Source organism: Amphiprion ocellaris, chromosome 4 (assembly GCF_022539595.1).
Source record: "Amphiprion ocellaris isolate individual 3 ecotype Okinawa chromosome 4, ASM2253959v1, whole genome shotgun sequence".
In the NCBI taxonomy this organism is placed as follows: Eukaryota; Metazoa; Chordata; class Actinopteri; family Pomacentridae; genus Amphiprion; species Amphiprion ocellaris.
In genome coordinates, this window is record NC_072769.1 from 8,257,159 (window position 1) to 8,275,634 (window position 18,476).

The following is an 18,476-nucleotide window of genomic DNA, read 5'->3' on the forward strand; positions in this document are numbered from 1 at the left end:
AGAAATAAACAGTCTGATCATTAGATAGCAGATTGCACCGTGCCACACCCAGTGTTCCCTATGTGTTACTGGTTCAGTTACTCAAGGAGCGATGTTGCGTTACATCCTGTGTACTCAGATGGCAACATGACTGTTGTTAAAAGGAAGGATCCACCCTAAATGATGAAGTACCTTGAGAAAAAAATAGTACCTTGTGTTTGTCAGTTTAATAAATGAGTTATGCAGCCATAAATAATAAATAGGAGGAGTTTTCTCAGTAGAATTTAAAAAAAAATCTCAAGCCATCTCATTTTTCTTCCAGTCAACACAACAATGAATTAATAGAAACATTGCTGTGGTGCATTTCTAGTGTTCAAAACAGAAGAGTTAAGAGGGCATGGTAGGATTTGCCTCATACATTCAGTGCTTAAGTGCAAAAATGTGTTCTGAAGAGACAATAGGGTTCATCTCAATTTATTATCCTAACTAAATTATAGTTTTTCTGGTTCAGAGGATAGATGAGACCAGTTATCAGGTTGGTTTGTCAAATGTGTAGTTAATAATTTAAACCACTATTTATCCTACTGTAAACTGTAAAAACAAATCTGATTAGAAATTGTCTGTTATTGTATGAATAAGTAATGGGAAAGATACTGAAAACTATTTAAATCCCTTCATTTTGAATGAATAACCCACACAGATTCTGTATTTCACCGTATTTATTTTAGTTCTGCTTTCCTTAAAGCATTTAAACACGCACACGCACTCGTACACACATATATACATTTACTCAGTTTCCACTGAGGATGTGCCTGGTTGGAGTCAAGGAGAGATACACTATCAGATGTGTGTGTTGTCACATGTTCTCAGACTCTTGTCGCAGGATGGGAAGTATGGGAAGGCCGTATTTCCTTTACCTCAGCAAAGGAAATCACTGGATAGGACCCATCTTTTGCTCTGTCCTTCCAGGACGGTCACAGATATGTTTTGGGTGAGAAGTTACACAAACGCAACAAGGCCATGTGATATCCCACGTTCCATGTTTCTGTGTCGTTTATGGGCCACTGACACACTATGGTGTTTCAAAAACAATTGTTTTCAACTTAGATGAATGATGTCATCCCTCTGGTGGTCAAAGGGATGGCGGTGCTCTGTCCCAAAGATGATGTCATCAGTTTGAGCCAAAAAACTGATGTTATGTTCCGGAAAAATCTGTTTCATGGCCTCTGGGATGTGACAATAAGGGGAAAAGATGACAAACAGGCTTTTAGTGCATGTGTGTGCACGTGCTAGAGGTTTTCCACATCCAAAGCTTTCCATAAAGGACTAAGTAGAGCAGCGATGGTAAGTCAATTAATTGATCATCAGCTGATGAAAATGTCAAGTATTTGTCACTTCCACATAAATCTGCTGCATAAATGTGACGTAAATTTGACAGTGCATTTTCATTGTGTAACAGAATGAAGAAAAGCTTCAGAACTTATCTTTGTAAGTTGATAACTAGATTTAAAGGAGGCAATATCTGTCATTTATTTAAACCATTCTGCAAAAGCCGACTTTGGATATACCTGGTGGCAGGAGAACCCTGTTTCAGTTCTACGAGCTATAATGGAGCTGTTTTCATTGGCAGAGATAGAAATGCTGCATGACTGCAGTGGGAGCGCAGGCTGGTTTAGGTTAATGGAAATGTATTACTGTGATGAATGTCGGAACTGATGGATTTCACAACCAGCCGCAAAATGAAATCACAACTACTTCTGAACTTGACAGAACTGCGCTGGGTGTCAGCATGTATATTTATGCAGAACTAGTCTCAAACAGCCAGACGCACCTCCACGGTGATGTGTCAGTGCTGGAGAATGGTCCAGCTTCATCCATTATTGTTCTGCTGTAGGGAAAAAATGATCCAGCTTGTTTCTGTAAGCCATTTATATCAAGCCCAGGATGCAGTAATGGTGCCCCTGTAATAACAGCTTCAGAAAGGAAACTTGTTTTGGCGGAACAGTCTTGGAAAATGAAACTTTTTCCATAATTGGTAAGAAAACATGCAAAAATGTCCCTCTTCAACCGCAAATATTCATGACCATTCACCAAAAGAACTAAGCAGGCCAACCTTAATGCACAATTCCAATCTTTGTCAAATCTTGTCTGTTTCAGCGTGTAGGTTGCTTCTTGTAGGTTGTTATTGTTTTGCTGATTTTGAAACTGTTTACACAGAAATATCTAAACAGTACAATAGAATAGAAAGCCTTTATTGTCATTTTATTCAAGATACAATTAGATTTTGAGTGCCATTCCTGCTTTGTCTATGTGTATTGACATATATAAAAACAACATTAAAACCATTGTTTTATGGAGAAGGAGAATGTTTTGTGAAATCTGCAACCAATGGTAGACCGTTACCCAGGGTCTACATCCCCTGAGTCAGAATAACACAAATCTTTCGTACAGATGGATATCATGACAGTTTTAGCCCTAGTTACTGTTAATTGTATCAGCATCAATCAATGTTGTTTATATATCACTTGATAATTAGAGCTTAGCTCACTGGTGATAAATGTGCCATATTTTCCATTGTAAAGATAATTTCAGTTCTTGCTAACTGTTGTCCACTGGGATGGAGAGAGAATTTAATTCATTCTTCTCTGGCAGTAAATTTACTCTGTGAGGTAGTTTGAAATTTACAGACACCGAATGATACTAAAACTATTCTCCAACTATGTGGTTCCTGTCACATCATCAAACCCTGCTGAAATGTCTTGAAGCAAAACACTGAATCTTCATCAGCTTCAGTTGCATCACTATATGGCTGCGCCTGACCCCTGACCTCCACGAGGAGAAGTATTTGTCTGCTGGGATTAAGAGCCTATCTCATTTTCAAATTGTTATTATTAATAAAACAAATGATAGCAAAGCTGAGTGTTTAATGGGTCTGTATCCAGGCTGGTTGTATCATGTACTCTGCCTGAACCCATCCTTCAACAAGGCTCTCTTCCTGTTAATACAGCTGTCTGAATGATCTCTTCAGAGAGGCTTTGCATACAGTGGCTGTGTGCCAGCACCGAACACAGATCAACCTGAGAAAAAGAGCAGCACAAGAACAATAGACAACGCTTAACATTTAGGTCTTTAATGCTTATCTTTCAAACAAATGAACAGGATATTATCAATGCAAACAGTGATGAGTTTTGCATATTTTGCTGATGCTAATATGGAAGTAATTTTTAAAGTTTTAGTCCAAAACTAAATTAGCTTTTTATTTCGGGGAGGTCCTCAGTGGGACAGTTAATTGAACTGTGCCTTCATTAATTCAACCTGTGCTCAGTTATCGGTTGGGTATCTACCAAAAAGTTAAAATATGGTTTCGAGGTTTTAAAGTTTAGAATATAGAGCTCAAGAGACTACAGATGTCAGATCTTAATTATTAAAAGATTCTGCATTTGCATTATTTGCTTTTCCCACGTGTAGGTGAATATGTTGCTAAATGTTTCCACCTACAAAACAAACCCTCCAACACAGAGAGTGTATCTAACTGTTATACTGTGGAAAAAGGGGCTGCAGACCTATAAGTGACTTTGTGTGTGTTTATGGGTGGGGTTCCTTCTTGTAAAATGAGAAGTTGAGCTGTATGAGGTGAACACTGTAGTTGTAGTGAGGATTACAAGAGTGAGTTTCAGTCGTTAATTGTATTATAATGTTGGTACCAAGCATCGGAAGAAGACGACTACAAGAAGAAGCAAGAGAGATTCTATAGTGAGAAAGACATAGAAATGCAAATAAGGATGATTTTTTAAAAACTGACTGACAACTCCAGATGGTCCAAACTTTGTGTCTGTTTGTGCCAGATCTCAACTCTGATACTGCAGTGTGCACCATGAGGGTATCTGCATGTTTGCATGTGAATACTGTGTGCATGTGGGTGTGATTGTGTGCACTGTTCGAGACGTGGGCAGCTGTGTTTATCCTCCTTTAGTATTACTAACATGCCTGTATCCCTGGTGTCTGCAGGGAAACTACTGTAAGTTTCACCTCACACATCAGGTGCAGTCATTTTGCACATCTGGCAGAAAATTTACAGGGGTGGCGTTTCTGCAGGCAAACGGGCTGGAAATGCATCAATGATGGATCTGAAAGCAGCTCCAATGATGATGTCAGGCTGCTACTCTGTATATTGATTTAACTTCTTCGCATTTTTGTGCCATAAATGCAACACTAAGTCTGTTTGCATCTTAATTTTGTGTGTAAATGAGGCTCACCACCATTTCACTGTTTTTGTATACATCTTGAGTCTATAATATTATTATATAGGGATTTATTGGAGGTTGTGAGGTAGGCTATATGGCTTTGTCTGGACAGTGTCAGCATACTGGTGGGAGCATTTACCCACACACATCTTTATAAAGCAGACTCAACAGTAGTCAGATTAGGGGCTTTTAGAAAGGACAGCAGCACGGACAGACTCACACCAACTGAAAAACTGCTGCTGTCGTGCGGATATTCAGCTTACTGCTCTTCTGCAGGCAGGCCACCATCACTCAACTGAATTCTGATTGTTAAAAATATCACTAAGTCTTAGGAAAGGACAATTAAGAGTAAATGCTAAACATATTATCTTTTCTCTAATCTAATTTGTACTGATTTAATTGGCAACAGTTGGCATGTCTACTTCAGTTCAGTCTTGCTGTACCACATTATATTTGCACCACTGTCAGAATTTGAGAAAATCTTAAAGCTGACTTGCCTTCACTTGTGTGCAGCCGTATTATCTTATCAAAGCATAGTCCTGGCCATGTGTGAATATTTGAATAAATGGGCTGATTTTCACACCCCAGTAACATTTTACAAAATGTCATCTGCTGTTGTTTCCTGTTGAACGAGCACCGCCTTGACACATTGTCTTATGTGCCATCTGTTCTGAGACTGATGCTGGAGATATACAAATTGTAACACGCACCTGCTTTTGCTTTGGGTTCAAATAAATAACTTTATTTCTCAGTTCAGAATTTGACCCCTGCTTGGCTGTTTGTGGATTCCTACGTCCTGTGTGTCTTGACCTCCGACTGTGTTCTCATCTCACTCATCTTCTTTAAATTTCAAAGTCACAATGTAGACGAATCGGCTCAGCAGCAGTGAACGGATCACCTGTCCTCCCCTTCATTCCTCCGAATTAACTGAGTCTGGAACCACCAGTCTGGACATTGCAGCTTTTGTGGCATCTCTCTAAACTCCTCTGACAGAATCAGATTAATGAGATGTTGGGAATGTTGTGTAACTGCAACAAAACTAACAAGGCAGCAAGCAAAGTCCACACTCCTCTTGTCCTTTTGCTTGTTTTAGTAAGGTGTTTTCTGTTGGAGCCTAAAGGAGAACTAAAGGTGTTGTCTGGCCATCTGAGGTGACCTCACCTCCATTATTAAAGCAGTAATTAGTTAAAAAGTACGCTTTGAATATGTCTGGATTTTATGTAATGAGGCTATAAAGGGGCCATGCTGTGTGGCTGGACAGTCACATCCACCAAATCACTAAAGCCACCACAGCGGTCAGCAGAAGGGTTGTTATGTAACTGTGCTGGTTTTCCTTGTCTCTCTGCATGTCGCCAAAAGAAAAAATAATTAGTATGTCAAGTGCAGTGCCCAGCTTTGGTAGCAACTCCTGCTGACAGCGTGAACCTGAGAAAGGGAAGTTTGGGGGAAATGCTTTTCCCACTCTTGCAGAGGTCGTGTAAATTTTTGACATCAGTTTCTTCCGGCTTGGCCCGCTGAAAAGCAGTTCATAGATGATGGGAGGGAAGTGGGTGAGGGATCATGTCCTTTTCGTGGTACTAGTGATGCTAATTAGTTGATTTTTCTGTGCAGCTTCCTGTCTGTCCAAGAGTGAGAGTAAACTGCAACAAACACTGAGAGAATCAGTTGGAAAAACAAAAATGAACCTCCAAGAAAGACGATGTAACCTTTAGGGTCTCCTGCTCCAGCAAACATGTTATACTCCAAATGGTGCAGCTGTGTCCCACCTTTGTCTCAGTGGCCAATGTGGGAAATGTGAGTGGAAATATGGGGCCAAAGTCTCCCACTGTTTGTATATTAACAGAAATCAATACTGCTATGATATCAGCAAAGGTATGGCAAAGACAATTAATTACCTGTTGACTTTTGTTAGTTAGAGATTGGTTGTTTGTCCCAGTTGCAATAAGTCTTTACAGCTCTTTACTTAACCAGTTCACTGTATCAAGCTGAATTAGTCCAGTTAAATTAAGATGTCCAAATACTGCTAGAGCAAAATCTGATCAGAAACAGTCACTTGAGATGATGGCAACTGTGACCTGCAGTCATCCCAATGTGACTGCCTACAAGGTCTACACAATAAAAGTAAAAACTCTGTGTTTTTTTTCCTATTCTATTTTACAGAGTTGTTCTGTATTTTTGGAGTCCATTAAAAGATTAATGCAATAGCAAAAAAGGCATGTAAATGTACACGTATAAAGTAAAATGACATAAAAATATGTAACTGTGACTAACCATGAAATGCACACTTTATGGCCTTAAAAGACTGTTAAAAGATTTTTACTAAACAAGTAGACAGTAGTAATAGCAGTAGGTTAGCAGTAGCTATTATAATGATTATATATTATTGGTAGTTTAATAGTTTTTACAAGTGCAAAACATTTTTTAACAAACAAACAGCCAAAGAAAAATGATCTCATGCTCAACATCTGTATTAATTATGTAAACATATGGTATTTTTCTGAGATAAATTCTGTGGTTGCATCGGAAAAAATAAGCTGGAATCTGATTAGAATCTGTAGTCCACCTCTGCCATGACACTGAAATTCGGCCTCAGATTTTCTGTCAGATCATTCAGTCACTGCATGATTTTCTTGCTTCCTCATGCTTTTTGCATGACTAGATTCTAGATCTTACTTACAAAAGAACACAGACTTTGTGTTGACAAGCTTCTTGCTTCTCACACGTCTCATTGTCTTCCCACACTTAAGAACTGAAGGAAAACTTATTTTTTTCTCCTCTGCTAACGTGAGATTGATTCCCAGCAGATTCGGCAGGTGGTTTCAGTTTCTGCTCATTCAGCCAACCTGGACGGACGTCTGTTTCTACAGCTGCTGTGGCATCTGAGCCTTTTTACATTTCAGGTGTTCTACAAACTCTCACACATCTTCCAGAAGCAGCTTCCAGTCATGGTGCCCCCTCTTGCATAATTTAGACTGCACGAACTCCTGCTCTGTAATTTTCTAAAATGAACAATCCAACATTCACACCCATGTTTGGCAATGATTTGCCAGCTGTGTGGAAGTAAGAAAGAAACTTGGCTTCGAACTTCTTTTTAATCCATTATACAGCTTTTTCCATCCATTTTAATGTGAGTGCAATACTTTGAATGTTTTTTTAAGGTGAGACTGTCTGAAAATGTTCACTATTATTTAGTGCACATTATTTAATTTTACTTATTCATTTCATTAGTTTTTCTATTTTTCTTACTGTTTGTTTATTTATTTATTTACACATTTAATTAAGTAATTTATTATTATTGTTATTTCTAGCCTTGTTTTTATGGTTTTACCTATTTTATTTTATTCCACTTGTTCTTTTTTCTAAATTGAATATGGCATTTTTGATGCTTTTCACATTTTTTTAAATGATGCTGATTTATTTTATAAATCTTTCAGTAAGTTTTACTCTGTGTCAGCTTTGCTTCTTTGTGTTTTTCTCTTCTGTTTGGACTGACTGGCCCTCTGTTGTCGGCCTGCTGTTGTTGAATGATGTTCCTGAGTGTCCTTTTTTGTTGTTCTGCCTGTAACTCAAAAAAGGTGCAATATAGATAAAGTTTATTACTACTATTATTATCTCCACTTTCCTCTGTTTCTGGTTGCTGAGGTTGTTTTCGCAGTATGTTGATCTGAGATTATTTTTAGATGTAGTTTTGCAGTATGTCTGACATGTTGTTTTGCTCCAAATCCCACAATTCCCAGTAACCAATTATCATTCTAATGGAATTCTGGCGCAGCACCCGCAGCAATAACACATTTCGCATGTTATCCATCAGCTCTGGTGTTCTCCTACAGTGAGCTGTGCTCCCTGGTGTTGACACAGTTGGTGTTTGTGCAGATGACATTAGATGGCTATCAAGGGCAGCCTGACTCCCTGAGGCCTCCTGCCGCTCGCTGCTGCCTCCAGAGCAGTACGGCGGCTCGGCCCACTCTCCACAGTGGAAACCACCGACCGCTGTGGCAGAGAACACACATGTAGACGCCAAAAACGGCTCACGTGAGGATTTCACCAGCGCACACATGCGTATTAGTACCGACAGCCAGAGATGTTCAAGGTTCCGATACTATTGAGACTGTAGGGAGAGCATCATAAAAATAAATGTAGCACTTCATGAATCATGAGAGAGGAAGAAGGGTTTCCTTTGGAAGGAAGCTGGTTTGTTACAAGGTCTGTTGGATCTCAGTATAGGCAGGGTGGTTTGTAGTTTAGCCCGCATGTGATGTAAAAATAACACAAATCCATGTCTGTCACCTGATCTTAGTGTGTGTGCAAGATTAGAGGTTTTTTATAACATTAAACATCTTTTAGTTTGAATCGATTTTTTTCAAAGTATGTCAAATATGTCGAATTACACAGCAAACTGAGATTTCAAGGATAATTAAAAGGCTTCAGGATGTAAAGTAGACTTTATTGTGAGAGCTGCCTTCCTTTCATTTTAGGGTTTTATTTCACTCATTCCTGACTAATTTGTGTTTTTGTACAGACTTCAAAAAACACACTAAGAGTAAATATTATTTAAACCAGTTTCATGTGTCTGCTTCTAATTGTGCTGGATTTCTTCACCTCAGACACATAATGTGGCTCTGAGTCTTAGCAGCCCCCAGAAGACTTGGACGCAGAAACTAAAAATCTGTTTGTGTCTGTTTTTGTCCTAGTTGGCGAGACGTCATTAACTCCAGCAGTCCCTCAGAGAGGTAAGAATTTTGACATCAACACGCACTACTTCAGATCTTGCTCAAGCTTTTAAAACACCTGTTGAATGCATGAAGCTCTGTTATGGGGATTATTTTACACTGTAACACTCAGAGTTGATGGGAAATAAAATGGAGGAGGAAAAAGTCTCTAGTGTAGTGTTGGCTGAAGTGGAAACTTCTGGTCTGTTGTCCAAATGCCTCCGCCCTCCTCTTCGGGTTTTGTCAAGGACACAGAAGGTACGTGGAGTGTAACAGTGAGCACTTTTTGGAAAGCCTTGAATAAATGACACGGCTTTGGTCAGTGGTAAACTTACAAACTGCTTCTGGCCAGACGTTTTATGTGCTCCAAGTCAGTCTGTGAAGAAAATGGTGCCAAATCTTTCTTCTCTATATAACTGTACAAAGGATTTTCTAGGAAAACAAACATGCACGTTGTGCATGAGCTAGTTTTTAAGAATGTTGGAAATTAAATATCTGTTAAAGGGAAAGCATGTAACAACACATTCTGATAAATGCAGCTGGATTTCATCCTCAAACCCTTTCACACATATTTGGGCTGTTACAGTATATTTTTCTGACCCTTTCTGTGGCTGATATACAGCTCTGCTCTACTATATTTCTTCTGCCTAACGCTTTAATTTTCCAGTCTTTCATTCCAGCATTTCTTGAGTTTGTACACTGCAGCTTTAAGTCAATAGTGCTGGCTTTATAGTAGGGAAACACCGGTTCATTCCACTCTCAGCCATTGAGGATTTGAAAATTGGATAGCTTTTGCTACATCAGACTGCAAAGGCAGCAGCTTCTTTGCTTCATTTTCAGCTTTTGATACAGGGTGCTCTTCTTTTTTTGAATATAAATTTACTTGTAAATGCTTTTTCTGCAGCAAACTTCAGAAATGTCACAAGAAATGGAAATACAAACATTCATCATGACAAAAGCTCTGTATTGGTTCAGTACTTTTGCTGCAAGTTGTCTTGGTAGTCATATACACTATGTAGTCTGCTCAACGACATAGACTTGGCAAATTTCTAGTGCAGTGCAGATTAGCGTACAACTTGTATAGTACATGGCTGAAACAGAAGTACTCTGTGGTTCAGATGTTTTATGTCTGAAATCAAGGACACATTTGGATCTTTGGATTGTTGAGAAATTACATTTCATTACTGTCATTTTCTTTTATTCAGAAGTGTCTCCCTTGAGCATACTTTTTTATGATGCTGTATATATGTTGCAGATCTCCCTGCTTCTGTGCAGATTTTCCAATTCAAAACAGCTTACATGATACTTGGTTGGGAACAAAGCTTGAGGTCAGTGGTTGTTATCCTTCTCTTTCCAAATGTCAATCTGTGTGTCCTTGTGGAGGAGTTTGTTCACAAGTTATCGTGCAGAGAATGAACTTCTAAAGCAAACAAGCGAGGTTTTATTGTCCACAAAAGTTTAAAGTGCCTCTCCACTAAAAAAATCTGGTTTAGTCAGTTTGATTACTTCCATTGGAGGTTTGACCTTCACTGTTACAGGATGAAAAATGCTCAGGGTTTGCTACTGCAAGATGTTTTTCGTAGTATTCTGCTGAAAGTGAAAAGTTTCTGAGTTCAAACTGTGCACTACTAGTTTGGAAGCCAAATCTGCTCCAATGGGAAACTTTAAGCAGGATGTGGGAACTTAAAACCTGAGAATGAAGTGTTACTGATGTGGCAGACGTCTTGTATTTTTGTGATGATATATGTGAAGTGGATCTTTAAATTATCTTGGCTTCTTTGGCATCAACTCCGCAGCACTGTTTGGACAGGTAGGTTCTTGTCTTAGTGAATTATGGGACTTCTTATTAGTTAACATCCCAGAGCCAAAGTCTGATTTATCCTCAGCTGACAAGTGAAAGGATCTTCAGCTGTGGAATCCTAATTCTGAGCAATGGACATATGAGCAACACGAAAATCCATATTGACAAAAGTTCATCCATCTCAATCCCTTGTTTTTCACAGTCTGCCTCTACCTACTCTGTCTCCCATTCTGTGTCTCCCAGTCTCATCACTCTCCTTGTTCTCTGTCAGATACTCTCAGAGCTTCTCTGTTCAGGCCCAGTTTGGCATCTCTCCCAGGTCCAGGGCTTGCAGGGTCAGAAGAAATCAGTTCAGCCCTGCTCGCTGACGTGTCTCATAATGTGTTGAATACCTCTGCAAGTACTGTTGCAGTCTGAGGCGACAGGTTGTCTTCATATGGGGATGCTTTATTCCTGCATGGGATGATTTGAGTCCAACTTTAGCTGCAAAGTGCTTCAGTTTGTACCTCTGATCCCTGCTGGACACCAGGCTGGTTGATAATGTTGTGCTGTCTATTTAAGTGGATGTGTTGAATAGTATTACTTGTGGCAAAATGAGCAATCTACTATTGTGTATGCTTAGGTATAACTGCAACAGCCTGGAAATGACTAAAATGAGGCTGCAAGCTTTTTGACATTTACAGACTCACCTAATAGAAAGTCCAGGTCCATTCTGCCTCCCCAGAGCTTTAGATGACATCCTGGACCAACAGGCCAAGATACTCAAAAGACGACAAATAGAAATAAAAAATAGAAAATATCTACATTTAAGTTGCTGCAACCAGTGATTATTATTGTTGTGGTTAAAATATTTCTTAAACACTCAGTCAGTTACTAGAAAATTGTCACAACTCTCTTGTACAAGTTGACTCAGTGTAATTATCAACAAGGTTCCTGCCACAGGATTCCCACTGGAGCTGACAGCTTTGTCATTTGGAAGTGTTTGACATTTCAAGTTCAAACCACAGCTAAGCCATCTGGCTAAGCTCATAATGCTCCATTTCTAAATTACACCACAATAGAAAATGGATTAGCAGCTGCTGATGTAATCCCTTAATGAGTTTCGTAGTCCTTTCTGTGATTTAGTTTATCCTGTATTGATAGCAGGATGTCAGAAGTAATAGACCCTGTTGCACTGAGTTAAGCATCTAGGTTATGTTGACATTAACAGCAATAATGAATGTTGACAAGATGGCAAGTCAGTCTTTTTCAATTAGTTGAACAATCAGACTTTAATTATGCAGCACTTTTGCTACACATGAAATATGACACCAAGTGCTTTACAGATGTGAGGAATAAAAATGTAATAAAACGATGCAAACAATGCCGCATCATGTAACATGTGAAGGACTCAAAAATACAGGCAAGGAGGAACTGAGGAAACGCAGTCATAAATACCACATGCAATTAGGAAAATATGATACCCACACATAACATAATGACAGATGGAAAGATGGGTAAAGGACAAAACAGAAGTCAAAATTTATAAAAACAGAATCAGAAAATAATGAACAATTACGTACTAAACAATACACTGAAATATATAAAGTGAAAAAGTAGAGAAATTAAAAAATAAAATTAGTTCTACTATTAATTAGTTCTTCTAATAGTTTGCATGTTCTCCCTGTGCATGCGTGGGTTCTCTCCGGGTACTCCGGCTTCCTCCCACAGTCCAAAAACATGCTGAGGTTCATTGATCATTCTAAATTGTCCATAGGTATGAATGTGAGTGTGATTGTTTGTCTCTATATGTAGCCCTGCGACAGACTGGCGACCTGTCTAGGGTGTCCCCTGCCTTCGCCCCAAGTCAGCTGGAATAGACTCAATACCCCCCCACCCCCGTGACCCTAATGAGGATTAAGCGATGCAAATAATGGATGGATGTATTTTTTGACTTTCTCTGTTTTTTTTAAAGTAGATTCTTTGAATATTGTGCGACAAAAGCGAATGTTTAACAAACAGTAAACACTGACATACTATTACCTAATAAATACGTGTGGTGAGGATGATGGCAAACTGTTGCTTATTTACAAATCAAGCAGCAGAGAAATTTCGTTAAGTTCTTGGTCGGTTGTGAGTTGGAAATGCATGTGTCAATTTATTGATATTTTTAATGGAAACTGTCTTGACATGAGAAGTGAAACCAAAACAATAAGCTAAAAATGCTGAAATAGCTGATGATAACTGCAAAGCATATTGATAACTGTGTGGGTTTGTTACTATGGTGACCCTTTAGTCATTTCATCCATTGGTAATATAAAAATACTGATTAAAGCAGCTTTAAATAAACTTCTCAAAACAAAATCGCCAGTCATTTTCAGTTTTTCTCTTGAGCTGTATATTCCTGTTAACCAGCCTAATATGACTCATGTCTATGAGAAGTTGAAGGTGAAAGAAAGAAACTCTTGGCATCCCATGATGTTGTCAAGGTGTCTATCTAGCCAACAATGAGAAGTAAACAGACCAGACATGCCCACAGGTTTCAAAGCTGTCAGCACAGCAAGGGAATTAAAAAGACAAGTTGAGTAGTAGCCAAAAATACAGAAGGAAATTATTGAGATATAAAACCACATGACACTAAACCAATTATAGGAGTGAAAGCTAATGTTGAAACTTGCCATCTGTCATTTTGTTTCTCAGCAAGGCTTTATTTTCGACTTATCTCCTGCTTCTCTCTCTCCCACTCAGATTCTTCTCTTTTACTTTTCAGTCGGTAAGACATAGAGCTATGGTCAGCTTCTCCTTCATTTGGTGACTTATTAAAACACCTCAGTGTGCAGGTCCAAACACTTCTTTCTGTCATGCCCTGATGATGCCATGCACCTGATTATATTGTCAGTTCTTGGTAGTTTTGTGGTAGGAATATCTCTGCAGTGGCCTGTTGGGAGCTGCCTACTCTTGTTTTGGGAGGCAGAAGTTCATAGTCAATGCATTTTGTTATTGGCCCTGCCTTTTAAGAAAATCCTCCAGAGACCACCGGACGGCGGGGGGGCGTGGCCAGTCTGACAGATTCTGACAGATCTGTCAGACTGACCACCTGATAAAAAGGACACGTCAGCACACGTCAGATGACGCTCTGAAGAAGACTGCAGTTGCAGTTGAAACATGTCAGCTAAGGTAAAACCATCATTTGTTTGATTTGTCGGTATAAAAAATAACGTTATCCTACAATCCATAGAAGTTGATATCACACAATGTTTTTCACACTGTTTGAGCTGTCAGAAAAATTCTGATATCCACTGATAACACCTGCCTATCTGTTCATCAACTACACAGCCTGTCCCAAAAACAAGTCAGCACCTGGATTTAACTAAGCAACTAGGTAAGAACCTTCCACTGGATAATTACTACAGTGATGAATATGTTTCACTTGGCAACAGCTTTAACCCTATGCAGTGAGTAGCTTCTCATTTCAATAATAACCATGTCAGAAGACATATCCTATGCTCGTGGAAAGGATGCTAATCTGTTTCAGGGGATAATGCAGTGCGGTATGCTCACTTGTGTTGTATACCAAGAAAACAAACAAACCAAAAAAGTAATATCCAAGTTTATTTATAGCTAATTTAGAGTCGCACACCTGATATTTACCTGAGCTTTATTTTTTAAAGGTCTTCTGGATTTCTAGCTGCATTTACCTTTTCATTTGAATACTTTTTCACTGACAATGTAATACAATTCTGTTTTGAACTTGTTGCATTTTGTGATTTTTAACTTGATTTAAAGTGCAAAAATGATGTTTCCATATGAAAATTGTAGAGTAATCCAGAGCTTCACTCTTTAAATATGGGTACAGTCGAGGACCTGTGCACACATATTGTGTATTTACATAGTTAGTCTTTTCTTCTCTACCACAGATCTGGTGCCACATCCTGAGCCAGACATGCCTTTGCCCACTTACTCAGTCAAAGACAAGTCAACGCACATGCTAAGCTGGCTTCAGTGCATTGAGAGAATCTGCAGAACAAAGGAGGTTTTGATTTATACACATTTTCACCTCAGTGATGGGCAGCTGTTGGTGGCCACCGGCTGCGGAAACATAAACCTGCAGGCATTTAGCCAAAGGGATGGATTTTGTAGGTGGTGGAAATGAAAAAGGCATGCAATTCTTGGACTTTACTGGGAGAGTCTTTGGTGTAAATCACAAAAGGCCGGGCACGTCTGACAGGGATAATGGTATAATGATGTTCAACCCAGCCCTCCAGTGTTACAAGGGTTCGGCTCACTACAAGTTCTTGTCATAAATTTTGCATTGATTTTGAGACACCATGTATTCAAATTTAAGTACATATGTGTATCTATCTTTATATGTATTTTCTCACCCTGACCAACTGTGCTGTGTGTTAGTATTACTCAAAAGTGGTCTTCCTCTAGAGTGCCATACTCTGATTTGTAGTTACAAACTGTTTTAATTATAATTAGAATGGGTGTTTCCCTGATAAATAACAGCTGCCTCCTCTGTGACTCATAAGTCGTGACAGCAGCCAGAGAAGGAGGCTGGCTTGTGTGTTTGTTGCTGTGCCTGATTGCACATGTGCTTTGTTTGGTTTGTGTTTTGTAGCCACATCTGATATGATTTGTAGCCCTCAGTCTGCAGTTGTGTTAAGATGGAAGAAAGAGTTCTGGTCTTGCTGGAGTGTCTGTATATCTTCTGCTTTATGGACGTCTGTCTGTGTGCTTCGGATTTGCAGTGACGTTTGTGTTTGACTCTGGTTCTGGGCCACATGATGTGTCTTGTAATCATCAGGCACATCCCAGTGAAATGCAGGCTGAGTGTATGTGGTCACATTTTAACCACAAACACAAAGGAAATATCAAAATGATTCAGTCATTTTCTTTTTAAACCGACATGTGCATGCATTTAGCCAAACACATATAGCACAAGCGTTTGTACAAGCACATACAGTCAAAAAACTCAAACAAATTCTGCTTTCAGCTTTGGTGGCCTGTGGAGCTTTTGTAGTGCTGAGAAGCAACAAATGACCGCTTTGTATTTTGGAAGGCTGGGAAAGTGGAACCACACTAACACACACACATATACACACAGGAACACACACACTTTGGAAGTGTCAAAGGCAGTGCACAGCTCTGTCCTGCTCAATGGGCTGATTCATTAGAGGCTCCTCATGACACTAGTGGAGAAAATGGACTTGCAGTAACCGGAGGATGAGGAGTTGGGAGTGTTACAGCTCAGCAGTCTGAGGCTGATGTGACCTGACAGTGGTCAGGTCTGCATTAGATCGACAACATTTATGACCTGACAGTCGTCATTCTCAAGGATGGATGGGTGTTTGTTGTGTTAAATCTCACTCAAGGTCTTTGTGTGCAGTAGTGTTGTCACAGTATGGATATGTGTGTGTTTATATATATTTTTATAAACTTGTAAACAAAACTTTTATCTCTGTTGCAGCCAAGTTCTGTTCACAGGCTGTTTTTTGTGTTATAGGGAATTACATTACCAGCGTTGGCCATGTAAGTGCACCATCCAGACATAATTCTGCTTCATTTTTACGAGCTGGCTCATCCAAAACCCTCAGATTTACAGAGTACTGACAGCCACCATTACTCATCAATATTCACAACAGAGCCACACAATGATTCCAGAATACTTACAGCCTGTCCCTAATGCATAAAAAAACATCAGAAAATGTCCTAGCGAGTGTTTTCCAATAGCTCATCCCTAATTAATTTACAATTCAGGACAGATTTGAAAAAAAAAATGCGAATTGAAAGGAATTTGTTTTTATCTAATATTATCATTATTGAATCTGGCAGCGGGCAGTGGAAATGCTGTGGAGAGGGTGTTGTAAGTAATGATGTTTGGCAGTGGCTGTGTTTGTGTGGATCTCTCCCTCGATGTCTCCACTGGAGTCAGGCAGACTTAAAGTCCAGACCTCATATAGTCTCACAAACCAAACCTCCTCCTTCAGATACGTGTGAGATTTACTCCATGTTTTAACAGCTTCCTCTGACTCGCTCCAGGGGATAAAGTTGAATTTTAATATTTTAAGGCCTGTATTAGATTACTTTAATGCTTTGTGCTGAAGCTGACATCATCATTGTTATGAGGCTACCAACATGTTTCTTTCTTTCTTTGAGTGGTGGCAGTAGGCGTTCAGCTAATCCGTGAGCTTTAAACTTCATTTTCAGGCCTGCGTTATTGAATTTAAAATGAAGACGAGCAGGCATGTCATGCTGTGAAGTTTAAATAACTGTAACTGTGTACATTTTGACCTTAATAAGCACCTCCTGACCTTGTGCCAGACATGGGCTCATTAGTGAGAACACCGTGTTTATTGCTGTCACATGGTGTTGCAGTCAACATGGGGAAGTAAAGTGAGCCCCCCTTCCATCCCTGCTCTACATAGGAGCCACCACTCCCCTTATTGGGAGGGCAGGTCACCTCAGGGCAGGAGGGGACTAAATTCTGTGAACAAACATAAATCTGGATGATTCATAAAGCTTGGAGGGCATCTTGTCACATTTAATAATTTACAGCGTGTGACTTTTATTCATGGATCATTTGTTAAAGGAGATAATTTGTTGACCACTATGGCTAGGAAATAATGAACCTTTTGAGCACTTTATGGTTGTTAAAATAACTGGAAATATTTTAAAATGTTCATCCATAATAACAATAAAAATAATACTCACCAATAATAAATGCAATCTGAGTTGCTTCTTCCAGCTGTATAGGACTATGTATTCTGAGTTTATTAAATATCGGCAGCATCAGACAGCAACAGGGTCCATATGTATTTGTCCAAAGTGAGAAAATTGCGTGCATTTGTATAAGTGGAACAGTGTCAGTAATGTCATTAAATTCTTAAAACATTAAAATATCCCAGCGAGAGCATGGAGAGTTGATCAGTCCCGGTCAGGATCCAACAGCAGGTCAGGCTGTGTAGGCTTACATGACTTTACATCAGACAGCTGAGCTGTCACACACAGAATGGCAGTTTAGTTGGTTGCTTCCAGCTGTTTGAGACTATTTCTTCTGAGTATTTTGAATAGCTGCAACAGCAGACAGTGTTGCGGGCATTAAAGTACAGAGCAGCAGCAGTAACTTCTTTAATTAGTAGTAGTAGTAGTAGTATAGAATTATAAATTAAGAAGAGAGACATGAAGAAAGGATCGATCAGGATCTAGCAACAAGTCACACCGTTTGCCTTTCTTCACCTCAGACAGACACAGTTTATTTACTACAGTGAAATATTTTATTACATCTCAGCCTTGTTCAGGTTGAGTCCTGAGCTTTCTGCCTCAGCTTTCAGTCATCTCTGGACAGAAGTGGTCTGAATTCTGTGAACAGGCATGGACAAATAAATCTGGATGATTCATGAAGCTTTGAGGGCATTTTGTCATGTTTTCTTATTACAGAGTCTGACATTTATTCATAGGTCACTTATTAAAGGCCATATTTTGTTAGATGCTGCGGCTAGGAAATAATAAACCTCACAGGCTCCTGATGGTGGTTAAAAAATTGGAAAATATTTTTCAAGGTCCCACTGTTTTGCCTGAAACTGTTACAGGACCATTTGTAGTATCAGTCATTGCTGCGATATGCCTCATTTTCTTGTCTGGTGCAAACAGTCAGACCCAAGCACAAAACTCTCCTGCTGCTTTCTGTATTATCTGTGCACTTTGACAACATATGGCTCATGTCTCAGTACGACAAACACAGTAAATCATTGTAATAATTCT

At 39.3% G+C, this 18,476-nt stretch overlaps 1 protein-coding gene across 4 annotated transcripts in view; it reads left to right on the forward strand.

Annotated features, from left to right (window-relative positions):
• add3a (adducin 3 (gamma) a) overlaps positions 1 to 18,476 on the forward strand; it is a 128,412-nt gene that overhangs the window by 19,688 nt on the left and 90,248 nt on the right. For 2 of the 4 annotated variants that reach the window (XM_055009607.1, XM_055009608.1), the window contains exons 2-3: positions 8,915 to 8,953; positions 10,188 to 10,260. The gene's annotated coding sequence lies outside the window, so the exon portion shown is untranslated. The remainder of the gene's footprint in view (positions 1 to 8,914; positions 8,954 to 10,187; positions 10,261 to 18,476) is intronic. The other 2 variants (XM_023272334.3, XM_023272337.3) reach the window with 1 other exon arrangement.